Genomic DNA, 14,207 nt, shown 5'->3' with positions numbered 1-14,207 from the left:
ATACAGTTTTAATTCCTGGAGTTTTCCATAGCAGAGTAATAATTGAAATTTGTCTTCAGTGAACTTCATATTGTTTTCTGTGGCCCATGTAAAGATTTGGTTGATGTTTGCTTGGAGTCTTCCAATGTCTTCAATGGATGACAGTCATACAAATTCGGGTGTCATCTGTGAAGGTAGACATGGAGCTGTAGCTTACGTCTCTGTCTGTGTCAGATATGAAGATAAGGAACAGGATGAGGGTAAGTACTGTGCCTTGTGGAACAGAGCTTTTTACTGTAGCCACCTCAGACATTACTCTGTTTACTGTTACTCTTTGTGTTCTATTTGTTAGGAAGTTATAGATCCATCTACTTGTTTTTCCTGTTATTCTTTTATAATGCAATTTGTGTGCTGTTACACCATGGTCACATTTGTCCAAGGCTTTCTCAACGTCTGTGTATACTACATATACATTGTGTTTAACCTCCAGAGCATCCAAGACCTTGTCATGTTGGTCCAGTGGTTGTGATAGAGCGACCTGCTCTAAACACATCTTTCATTGATCATTCTTTCCTTTTTAGTGGGTTTACTTTGCATTGCAATAAGCAATGAACTTTGGGGACAATGCATGGCTTCAAGAGTAGGTATGATAGGCCTCAGGAGGCCAGGAACCAGTAATGCCAGTGATTGCAGTTTAAGAGGCAGGGCCAAGAGCTAAGACTTGACCCCAGCAAGCAGGACTCAATGAGTACAATAAATAAATTTGTTAAAATTTAAATCAAAATAATATGTCATCATTCACCTTTCAACCTCACAATGTTTAGGTTAGAAATCTCTCAACCTCACAATGTTTATACTTATAAGAAATCTCTTAGAAAAGAACTGCATGAGGAACGACTTTTTTGTTTTAATCAACAGCCATCTTCTGTCAAAGCAGGTTGACACAAGAAGAAAGTGCATTCACCATTATTCGTTCAATTACCATCTTTCCTTGCTTAACAGTATTTAATTACATGTAAACTTCATTTTGTATACTTCAGAAAAGAGAAAGTTGAATCCCATAGCTCGATCGCTAGCTCACTCAGCTCACACACTGAGGTCCGGGGTTCGAATCTCCTCCAGTACAGCTGGAAAATATTAGGGATGTGTTTCCATAAGACACCTGCTGTCTCTGTCCTTGTTCACCCATCAGTTCAAAATGGGTACCTGGGTGTTAGTGGACTGGTGTTGGTCGCATCCTGGGACAAAACTGACCTAATTTGCCTGAAATGCTCTGCAGGACAAGCGGCTTTCTGTATAGTAGTATGCCATTGATGTCAGCTAGGACTGTATACGTACCTTGTACTTGTACTTGTAGTAGATAAAGATACAGTCGACCCTCAACTAACGGTGGCATTAAGTAACGGGAATTTTGTCTAACTGCGCTTTTTGCCGTAAAAAAATGCCTTAACCAATGGCGAAAAACTACCAACGACGTTCTTCCGGAACATGTCCATGTGCCCGGAGCGTGGCCTGAGCAGGCTGCGCAGCCACTCCACCACTGAGTGTGCCATTGTTTACAAGCTGTTGCAGTCAGTTTCCATGTGTGCCTCCCATATATTTTGGATTATTCCACTGTTTTTAGTGCTTGTAACCGCTAAATAAGCCACCATGGGCCCCAAGAAAGCTTCTAGTGCCAAGCCTGTGTTAAAAAGGGTGAGAATTACAATGGAAATGAAGATCACTGAAAAATACGAGAGTGGAGTCCGTATGGCCGAGTTGGAAAGGCAATACGTACAACAAATTACATTCAGCCATCAGTACTATCTTGGCGAACAGACTGGCAATCAAGGAAGCTGTTGTTGAGAAAGGTTCAAGTATGTTTTCAAAACGGAGACCGCAAATAATTGAAGAGGTAGAGAGACTGCTATTGGTATGGATAAATGAAAAACAATTATCCGGTGATAGTGTTTCTCAGTCTATAATTTGTGAAAAGGCAAAGAAGTTGCATGAAGATCTCATTAAGAAAATGCCTCAAAATAGTGCTGCTACTGATGAATTTAAGGCCAGCAAAGGCTGGTTTGAGAGATTTAAGATTGGTAGTGGCATACACAGTGTGGTAAGGCATGGCGAGGCTGCCAGTTCAGACAAAAATGTGGCTAAAAAATATGTGAAGGACTTTAAGGAATACATAGAGACTGAAAACCTAAAACCTGAACAAGTATTTGTGACGAAACAGGCTTGTTATGGAAGAAAATGCCAAACAGGACCTACATTACTGAGGAGGAAAAGGCACTCCCAGAACATAAGCCTATGGAAGACAGACTGACATTAATGTTGTGTAGTAATGCTAGTGGTGATTGCAAAGTGTAGCCTTTATTGGTGTATCACTCTGATACTCCCAGAGTGTTCAAGAAAAACAAGGGTAATTTGTGTGTGCTCTGGAGATCAAACAGTAAGGCATGGGTCACTAGGGAATTTTTCTTGGACTGGTTTTATGGTATGTTTGGCCCCACTGTGACAAAATACCTCCAGGAAAAGAAATTGTCACTCAAGTGCCTCCTGATAATGGACAATGCTCCTGCTCATCCTCATGACTTGCAAGAGGAAATTCCAGGGGAGTGTGGTTTCGTTAAGGTGAAGTTTTTGCCTCCTAATACAACTCTCCTCCAGCCCATGGACCAGCAGGTCATTTCAAACTTCAAAAAACTCTACACAAAAGCAGTGTTTCAAAAGTGCTTTGAAGTGACCTCAGACACTCAGTTGACCCTAAGAGAGTTTTGGAAAGATCACTTCAATATCCTCAGTTGTGTAAACCTTATAGGTAAGGCTTGGGAGGGAGTGACTAAGAGGATCTTGAACTCTGCTTAGAGGAAACTGTGGCCAGAATGTGTAGAACAGAGGGATTTTGAAGGGTTTGGGGCTAACCCTCAGGAGGCTATGCCAGTAGTGGAAGCTATTGTGTCATTGGGGAAGTCCTTGGGGTTGGAGGTTTGTGACGAGGATGTGGAAGAGTTGGTGCAGAACGATGAGGAAGAACTAATTACTGCAGACCTGCAAGAGCTTCAGGTGCAACATATACAGATCACATCTCTGGAATGTTCTTCAGAGCAGGATGAAGAGAGACGGTGGAAGATGACTGCATTAAGGATTAGGGAAATGTGTTCAATGTTTACAAAGGGGAAAGAATTTATGGATGAATTTTATCCTGTCACAGAAGTTGCAAGCTGCATTGGCAACATGTACAATGGCACTCGTGTCCCATTTTTAGGGAAATCCTAAGGGCACGTGAGAAACAGAGCTCTCTGGACAGTTATTTTGTGCGACAGGGGTCCATTGACTCTTAAGCTGGTCCTAGTGGCATTAAAAAACCAAGAAGGGAGGTAACCCCATCAAAGGACTTAGTACCTGAAGTCTTTATGGAAGGGGATTCTCCTTCCAAGCAATAGACAATCCTGAATCTCCCCTGCTGTTTGCACATCACTCATCAACAACTCCACAATAAAGGTAAGTGGCATTTAATTATTGTTTATTTTGCATGTCCCATTTGTTTTGGTGTCAGGAAATGCATATTTCATGTAAAAAAAAAACAAATTTTTTTCAGACTTTGGAGTGTCAGGAACAGATTAATTCTATTTCCATTATTTCTTATGGGGAAAATTAATTTGACCAACGGCAATTTCGACTAATGGCAAGCTCACTGGAATGGATTAATGCCATTGGTTGAGGGTCCACTGTAAATGGGAAATGGAAAGTACAATGCCTGCACTTTAACGGAGGGGTTCGGGATATTAGCAGTTTGGAGGGATATGTTGTGTATCTTTATACGTATATGCTTCTAAACTGTTGTGTTCTGAGCACCTCTGCAAAAACAGTGATTATGTGTGAGTGAGGTGAAAGTGTTGAATGATGATGAAAGTATTTTCTTTTTGGGGATTTTCTTTCTTTTTTGGGTCACCCTGCCTCGGTGGGAGACGGCCGACTTGTTAAAAAAAATATATATATATATGTATTACTGTAGTGTATTACTGTATGCCGATATCACAATAAAATTTTCCCTCCGATTGTGATAATAAATAAATCAGGTTGAGAGAAACACGCGAGTAATAAAATATATATAATTATCTCTTTAGCATATTTACAATAATTACTCTGATATTTGGTGAGCCTGAACAGTTAAGCTGGTATAAGCACCTGGACTGAAGGTCTCAAGAAGATATGTGCTAAGTCAATGATTCTGTATAAGGAAACACGAAATAGCACATGAGAGCTCAATACATATAATGCATGCACAGTCCGAGTAGTTCCAGCACAGTGACATGTGCATGAATAATACAAGTGCAACACTAATATCTTTGTTGATGAGACGTTTGGCCTGCTTAGTAGGCTTCTTTAGTCAAGATACTTTGGAGCCAGCAGAAGTCGTGGTGATGTAGATACGAGAAGATCAGTCCCTGGAGGGACTAATCACGTTATATTAACAGTTCCACTACTTTCGTCTCATCTGTATTTTAACTGAAGAAACCTGACGAGCAGGCCAAACATCTTGCCAGTCAAGATGCCAAACTGTTGCACATGTCTTATGTACTTGTCAGTATTGTATAATATTAATATTATGATGCAGTGACATGTATCCTAGACTGTATCCTTGGAGCAAATCTTGGGTACAAGACAATTCAATGCACCATTATTATGAATCTACCTAAAACATGAGTGTTATACAGTAAGTCTTTAGGGTGTACTTTCAGCAGACACAGAGAAACTGTTGTTTTGTAATTGTCTCATCACTAAATAGTGGCTCTTCATGACCATCATTATTATTCTGACTGAGCCACTATCTGGCACTGGGAAAATCATGAACCCAAAGGTTTTCCGAGTCTACTGATGGCAGACCCAGAAGGCTTTTACTTATAGTACCGGTTGAGTGAAACATACACTGGAACTACCCAAGACTCAAACAATATATTATCCTACACATTTAACTAACCCCTCACTCAGTCTCCTAGTCTAATAAGCCATTATATTCTTGAAGGGGGTAACATTAGTGCCACTGCTCACCAACCATTCAATTGGATAACCTGTGCAGAAGGAATGATTGGCGCTGTGCTTCAAATGTCAGTTACAGGCCGTTGTTTTAAAATACATACTTCACAGGCTTACTAGGAGTGAGAGGTTAATGCATGGTATAAATAGAGAATACTTTAGAGAACTCTATGAGGTGCAATCAAAAAGTTCCCAAACTGCCACAAAAAAAAAAAAAAAAAATATATATACATATAGGTGCACTTAATCACCTAGTTGAAGTTGTTTTCCTCAAAGTACTGTCCTTCAGGGGCTATACAGTGATCCAGCAATTCTGGTTGAATCTCCTTCACATCATTAAAATGTTGCCTCTTGAGTGTCATTTTTATTTTTGAGGAGAAAGGGGCTAGATCTGGGTAGTAGGGAGAGTGGGAGATGACTGCCATGTTGTTTTTGGTCAGAAGATGATGGTCTTTCCAGTTTTGAGTCAGCAAGGCAAGCGAGGCACATATTTCATAGCCACTTCACATTCAATTTTTCAGTCAGAATGCTTTAATATGACCCATAAAAATTCCAACAGCACTTGTAATATCCTGGATACTCTAATGGCAATCTTTGTGAACAACCTTCCTCACTTTTATCAGTATTGTCTGTTTACAACATTGATGGATGACCAAAGTGTTCATCATCCTCAACTGATGTTCATGCTTCATTGAATCGAGAAAACCATTCAAAACACTGACCCACTGCTTCATCACTAAATGTTTGCCAAAGTATTTTGTGAGTTTCAATGGCTGTTTTACCAAGCTTAAAAGAGAATTCCACAAACACACACTGTTAATTTTAAAGATTCCATTCTGTTACACAGAAAATTACGACAACACAATGACATGACAAAAGATGCCTATCTAACCTCAACGAATGACCAATTGCCCCAAAACTTGTCACACTACTTCACAAAGGAGTATGCTGTGCAGCTTGATCTATGCTGCCATCATATTTTACCCAGAAAGAGCAAGAAAATCCAAGCACAGGAACATTTTGATAGCACTTCACATGATTCATACCTGGTGGCTAGCTAAGCTTTTCACAACACTAACTGGAAGGTGGTATGGTCTTTGCGATTGATCAGGTCTTCTGTTGTACTTTTCCACAGATGTGGCATTGGTTCTATTAAAGCACAACCACATGCAGTGTAACTACAACTGGTATCCCTAACAAACTCATATAAACACTCCAGGTTCTGTAAGTGTGAAGACCAGCAAGTTTACTAGCCCACACTCTTTACAAACATTGCCAGAGAGTAAGGAAGTACACTAACTTGCACTCATTGGGAACATTTCCAGAGGAGTGACAGCAGTCAACCTGGCTTCCTTGCTATTTCCCATCCTCTCAAGCAGGGATATCTTCATGAGGTGAGCAGTCTTGTATGGTTCCATGGCCAAGGAAATATGGACATGGTCAGTCTGTAACAGTCTTACATGAGAAACTTTAAAGCTTTTCTTGAAATTCAAATAAATAATGTCTGCCCATCCATTATGCTTCTTTATAATTACTCTAATGCTCTAATGCTATAGTACTGTCTCAGTAGACTGAAAATACTCTGTAGGATTGTGCTTTTATGAAGCAAAAGTATTTGGTAGCAGCTCTTTGGTCTTCTGGTGTTTTATTATAGATGATGTGAATCATCATTTAAAATATTGGGTTTGTCTTCATTATGTGTCTCTGTACCCACTTGTCAGATTCTTGTTCCAGTTGCCATTATTATCTTGCAATAAAGTTGGTAGAATTACCGACAATATGTAAAGTAAAAGGACACAAGTGCAACTAATGTGACATTTTATTGTGGCAACGTTTCGCTCTCCAGGAGCTTTATCAAGCCATTACGGAGAGCGAAACGTTGCCACAATAAAATGTCACATTAGTTGCACTTGTGTCCTTTTACTTTACACATTATTATCTTAATGATTTTTCCAATATTTTGGCTTATAATACAAAAGATCTTTCCCATGACATTCGTTAAGTAATAGGCAGAAAATTCACTATTTTCCTAATGCCTATCACTTTTATTTTCTTGTAATACAAAGTCTAATGATACATGCTAAAACTATAATTAAGTAATTTTTTAGGTCTAGAATTAGTCTGCTCAAAATGCTTCCCCTATAATATGGAATACTTTCCTGAAATGGTAACCAACCTGTAACCATACAAATTGTAAAACTTTAATGTATTCTAATGATAAAAAAAAATGATTTTCAGTGATGTCTCAAAATTGTGTGTACGTATATAGCCTCTCCATAATACGTATACAATTTCTCAGCCCTATGCCTTCTCCACTAGTGACTTTTGCAAGGACAGAAGGAAAGTCATGGCTCCCCGGGAGGATAGGCAAGGGAACAAGACAGAAATCATTATGATTGTTTCCCCATGAAACAGTCCAGCATCAGGAGCAGAACACCTGTGCCTAACAGAAACTCATGCATATTCAGTTTTTTTAAACAGTACACTGCCTTTCTGTATGACCTTGTGGGTTTCGTGCTTCCCATGAATATAATTAATAATAATAAAAATAACAATAATTGTATACCGTACCTGCTTTACATATAGTTTGTCGAAACAAAATTTTGCAGAACTTAAAAATGAGACCAAAATAATATAAACTTAGTTCTTTTATAAAGTACATCATTAAGAACAGTGTTGTATAAACTTACCAGGAGTAATGATATGCATCATTAAGGCATTTTAGGAAAGCATATAGTACTTTACAAAATCTAACTTGGTGGGAGATGGCCAGTGTGTTAAAAATGTGTACAGTGCAACCTCAAATTTCGAACGTATCACTGATCGAACTTTTCGAAAATCGAACACTTTTTTTGAACCAACTTTGTCCCTATTATCGAACTCGCCCCTATTTTCGAACTGCCGGATACAGGACCTGTGCGGCAGCCCGCTCTGTCCGCGTCCCCGCACAGGCGCCGTGAGCCAGTCTGGTTTTGTTGATGCTTGAGTGAACACTAACCTGCCCTCTCATTCAAACATTTTATGATTATTTCATTGTGTTTAGTGTTTGTGGGACTGTGAAATAAGCTACCATGGGCCCAAAGAAACTTGCTAGTGGTACCCCTGTGGCAAAGAAAGTGAGAAACACCATAAATGTGAAGAAGGAAATAATACAGAAGTATGAGAGTGGTGTGAGACTTGTTGAGCTTACCAGGATGTACAGAGGACTGTGGACAGTTATTTTGTGAGACAGAAACAGACGACTGTAGACAGTTATTTTGTGAGACAGGGGTCCAGTGACTCAAGCTGGTCCTAGTGGCATTAAAATACAGAGAAGGGAAGTAACCCCAGAGAGGGCTTTGATACCTGAAGTCCTCATGGAGGGGGATTCTCCTTCCAAACACTAACCCCAACTCCCTCTCTCCTCCTCCCTATCTTCCAGATGCCATCACCAATCTTCAATACAGGTAAGTAAAATGTTATTATATATGTTTATTTAAATTTATTAATACTATATTAACACTATATTTGTTGTGTGTATGTAAAACTATAATTAATCTGTATACAATGTATTTTTTTGTGAGCATGTTTGGGTTTCTGGAACGGATTAATTGTATTTCCATTATTTCTTATGGGAAATATTGCTTCGCTTTTCAGACTTTTCGAATTTAGAGCTAACTCCTGGAACGGATTAAGTTCGATATTTGAGGTTCCACTGTACTGTACATGCATGTATATGTTATGGGGTCCACCTCTAGTGCAAATTGTGGGGCCCATACCCTTGGAGAAGTGGATAAAAAGGCTTCGATGAAGAATATTTGGATTTCTTCCTGAAGCCATTTGAATATTCCACTTCCTCTACCACCATATCTCTTAATTTTTTATATAATACAGCAAGTATATTTTATTACATATGTATACTATATGTATTTATATTACAAAGCAATAAATATTAAAAACACTTACTGGTTAGCAAATTATCTCTGCACTGTTACAATGTTTAGATTGGTAAACTCACCACATAACAGACTAATTGAGGGGAGCGATTGGCTAGTAATTGGAATTGTGGCAGCTAGAGAAGAGACTGTATGACTGTGATTTTAATAATAGTTCTGTAACCAGCAGATCTTGTCCATTGTTGCAAAACTGACTGACCCAGTAGATTTTGTTCCATATTTCCAAAGTCTGTTGTACGGAGGTTCATTATAAAGAGGGTTAACTGTAACTGAGTTGTGCTTACCAGTAAAATTCACTGACATACTCTCACTTACAAATACTGTTTCATCCAAATACTGTTTCATCCAATTAGTGGTGAATTTGCGTTATTTCATGTTTAGTTTGTAGGCTATTTACCATATAATTACAGGTGTTAAAAATTCATAATGAATGAATAAAAATTCAGTGAATTGATCAGGATTTGATCCCCAAGTTTGGGATTCCAGCCCACTACTTTAATCCACTGCATGACAGGAGGGTCATAAGACACAAATAATCCACACTTAGGGCACAAGCTTGTGACAATGTTTGTGAGACTTGTTAATGGTCTAAGTCAGACTGAAGCATCAACACAAGTTTCTGTCTCCTAAGTGCGGGTTATTTGAGTATTATTCCAGCTACTGTATTGCGACTTTTTATTCTTTAGGAAGGTCATTAGGTTTCCTCAACCTTATTCTCGTGGAACTTTGTGAGGCTGGATTCCAGACTGAGAGTTCAAATTCTAATTGTTTGACTGAACTTCTACATCTATTCATGTGAACAAAGTGAACCATTAGCTCAAATTCCAGTCACTTGACGAAATATTATTACACACATAGCTTAACCAAAAATGCATATGGCACCTTTTTGTTTTTTTCCACTTTTGTTTACTCTTCAGCTTATGCATCTAAGTACTTAATGTGGTGAGGTATTCCTCAATATTTACATGTGAGAATGACATTATTTTATTAAAAACCTAAGCAGACCACCTTAGCTTTACAACCAAACCAAACTGCAGAATTTTTCAAGAGAAATATCACCCATAATTGAAGGGATTTCTAGTTGCTTTAATGTAGTATTTACATTACAAAAAAAAAAAAAAAAAAAAAAATTCACATGGTCATTTTACATTGTAAGTAAAATAAAAAAAAACTGGTAGCAGAAAATCCTTTTAATACAATGTTTTGCCCATTGCTGAGCTTCATCAAAAATGGAGCCCAGCCTGGGGTAAAAACAGTGCATTAAAAAGGCTTTCTGCTATCAGTGTACTTTTTCCCATTTGTCAGCCTTTTTCGTGATCTACCTTAAGAAAATAACTTTAAAAACAAGTATGTAAACTGCAGATCATTGTTGCTACCATCCACATGCACTGCACATACAATGCAGTCTAAAAAATCATTAACCATAATTTTTAAAGGGGTGGACCAGTAAGCCAGTGGAAGGCCTCAGTCAGATGACCAAAAGCTCCAACAGCGGGTCGTCATCTGACTAAGACCCAAGTCAGGAAACACTTGTCCTGTTTCCTGATGAACCTTATTTACCTAAAAAATCAATTTCAACTCGCATTGCTTATCCATCTTACACGTCTCTGGTATCTTCAACACATATCTCTGTTATGTATCTTCAAAATGTATTTCAAAATATCATGTTTAACATGACAATTAAGCAAGTAAAGAAAAAGTACATTTATGAAAAATTCTGCTTAAGCAGTAGTCTTAATATCTGAGGTACATAAGTACCTTGCCTCACATTTACGTATCTCATTCAGTAGGTAAACTTGTTACAAAAATATACAAAAAATTATTAAAAAAATCATTGAACATTGATATAATTAGCATTAAAATATTTGACCCCTGTTAATGTACAGTACTGTAGTATACGTACAATAATTAATACTGTCTTATTATATTAAAACTTTAATTATGAATATCATTTTGGTATATGTACATACAGTAAATTAATAATTCATAGCTCATTCCTTATATGTTTACAACAAATTATAAAAATTGTATACAAATGGTGATGAAAATTTGTATAAGATGACTTACTTCACTAACTATTCACTACTAACTCACAATTTAGACTGGAAATTAAGACAATGTTTTGGTTCGTTTTGGACCTTCAAGTTATGATTATTACTTGATGATGGCTGAGGATGGGCCAGAGAAGGCCGGAAGACAGGACAAGAAGTTGGGAGGGGCAAGAAGGGGGGAGTAGTAGTACTAGCACTACTAGTAGTAGTAGCAGTACTATTATTTTTTTTATTATTAACACACTGGCCGATTCCCACCAAGGCAGGGTGGCCCGAAAAAAAATAACTTTCACCTAGTAGTAGTTATATTAGTAGTAGTAATACTAGTAGTAGTACTAGTAGTAGTACTACTAGTAGTAGTACTACTAGTAGTAGTACTACTACTAGTAGTAGTACTGCTAGTAATAGTAGTACAGTACTAGTAGCAGTAGTACTAGTAGCATTACTACTAGTAGTAGTAGTAGTAGAATTAACAGTAGTAGTACTAGTAGTAAAGTAACTGTGGTCTAAAGTTTCCTCTCTAAACTCTGGGTTAGTCGTGAATTACTTCAGCCACAGTATTTTGACTTTTTTATAGTTCAAACAACATTACACACAAAACAAGTTTTAGGATAAAATGAAACCATTATGACATGAACAAACACAAAATAACACAACAAATATATTAAAGGTGACGGAGAGTAACATTCTGTACACAGTTCAGCGGAAAGATATTTTAATTTACCCGGCTAAGTAAGTACAGGTGTGCCCTTACACATTCATCAATGTGTTGGACATCAATGCTGTTTGTTATGAAGTAATATACAGCACTACGTAATCTCTTGGTATCCTATGCAGTGGTACTGACCTTGTTCCAGTCAGTATTCATTACAGTAAGTCCTCAACATGAACACATTGAGAATTTTCTGTATTGTATATAATATCATTATTATACACAATACAGAAGGTCCCAACATGTTCATAAGTTGAAGACTTTCTGTATTATGAATATTATAGACAATTCAGGAAGTCCCCCAGTGTGTTTGTAAGTTGAGGACTTATTGTATACAAAAGAACCCCCATATGAGCAGATATAGGGACTACTGTACTAACAATCTGATCTTGTGTCCATTCTATCCATGTTCACCTAGCAGTAAATGGGTATATAGATACCTAGGAAATAGCTAAATAGGTACTTAGGTATCAGTCAGCTGTTATGGCTTGTCTCCTAGAAGGAGAACCTAATACATAACACTTAGAGAAATAAGCTACACTGTTTAGCTTTCTTGGGTTGTTTTAGGTTGTTTTAGGTTATTTGTCATCTGGGGTTAATTATCCAACTGACTTAGGCATTATCCTTGGGTTTCATCGTATGCTACAGCAGTGTTTACCTTAAGCAGTGCTTACAGTCACTTCTCATAGCTCTTAATACAACCTTCTCTTTTGTCTGCCCGAAATGCACCACATGCTAGTGGCTTTCTTTTGTGCCTTACAGTATTTTATTACATGTAAATTACATTACCTGTATACTGAAGAAAGGAAATAAATTAGTTGTATTTTATATTTGTATTCTCATTCTCGTTCTTTACATCTTTTACAATACTTTTTGATGCATGAAAAATGTAAATTTAAAATTGTTTCATGAATTGTATTTTGTAAGAAGTTAAAATGAATTGTGTGGCTTTGCAAAATTATGTTGCAATGAGAAAATAATGTATATAAGTGTCGATTTTGGATAATTAATATCTTAGCTATTTTGTGCAGTACATTGTACATACATTTAAAATTAAAATTTTCTGCTAGATGTGTTCATATCTAGGTTATTAGAGCAGATTTAGTGATAGTGAGAAACTGAAAGGAAGAGAGATGAGGCACTCAGATAAGAATTGAGGTTGTCAATTAAAGTAAAGAATAGAGGGAGTGAGAAGACAAGAAGGCACAGGTTGAAAAAATTAATAGAAAACAAGAGAAGGGTAAATAAAAAGGATGGAGAGGAGAAAAAGAAGAAACATTGGAGAGAATTAAGGAATAAAAGAATGGTTGTGACTTCACTTGTTTGTATCATATTGATTGAGATTACAGAGATGGACACTTCTCAAGGCAGAGTGACTGAACACTTCAAAACTACTTCTGAGTTAGTGAACTGATCACAATATCTTTACCTCTCCACTAACTACAATTTTAGTCACCTGTGCATTCAAATGAATGAGTCTACTGTGTTGATGAAATGATTTAGAAATATAAATATCAAGGTGTTGCACATGTGTCTTATTCATCACTCACTTGTGTTTGCATGGGTTAAGCTTCAGCTCCTGAGCTGTGCCTCTGAACCACTAACAGACCAGTATGATGCCTTCCACATACAATGGGCTTGGAATTAGCAGTAAGTAGGTACCTGGGTGTTAGTCGACTGGTGTGGGTGGCATCCTGGGGGACAAGATTGAAGGACCCCTATGGAAATAACTCAGACAGTCCTTGATGACGAACTGATTTTCTTGGGCTATCCTGGGTGCTTAACCCTCTGGGCTAAAAAATCCAAACATATCTTATTGTACTAGCTCCTCTCTTGGTGTCTTCCACTTGCTCACTGTCCTCACATTCTCTCTTACACCTCTGCTCTGATTTCTAGCATCCTTAGTCCCTTTCCTTGTCCTGGCCCCAACTCTGCAAAATTTCATGCCCACCTTGTTAACATCTCTCGAGTGTCTTGAATGCTGTGACCATATCCCCTCCATTCTGTTATTCCTCTCAGTGTTGTGAGGTTAAGTTTGTTATGTCTGTTCTCATATTTCAGGTTCTTAATTACAGAGGTTACCCTGGTACTGCATTAAATTACTAAGCCTTTGATTTCCTTAAGTGTTTGAGAAGATGTGAATTTTATGTTGGTGTTACTGAGAGGGTAGGACATCATGAGAGTAGCAAGAAAAAGACAGATAAGACTAGCCAAAATACAGATTCAGGCATAAAAGACAAAATGAAGGAGACAGCATCACAAGAAACTGGAATGTCAGAAGTTGATGAAGCACATTCAGAGAGAAGCAGTTAATATCACTAAAAATCAAGCTGAAACCATTGCAGAGAAAGACATGACACAAAATATTTTAATACATTACTAAGGAAATACTGAATGAAAATACAGAAACTCAAGAGCAAAAGAAGGAATACTGGCAATTACCCACATCCAACAAAATGTTGGACACGGTCATTTCCAAAATAAATGTAGGTACGTTTTCCTTGAGGA

Source organism: Cherax quadricarinatus, chromosome 65 (genome assembly GCF_038502225.1).
Source record: "Cherax quadricarinatus isolate ZL_2023a chromosome 65, ASM3850222v1, whole genome shotgun sequence".
NCBI classification, from domain to species: Eukaryota; Metazoa; Arthropoda; class Malacostraca; order Decapoda; family Parastacidae; genus Cherax; species Cherax quadricarinatus.
Note: the sequence above shows the minus strand (reverse complement) of the source record.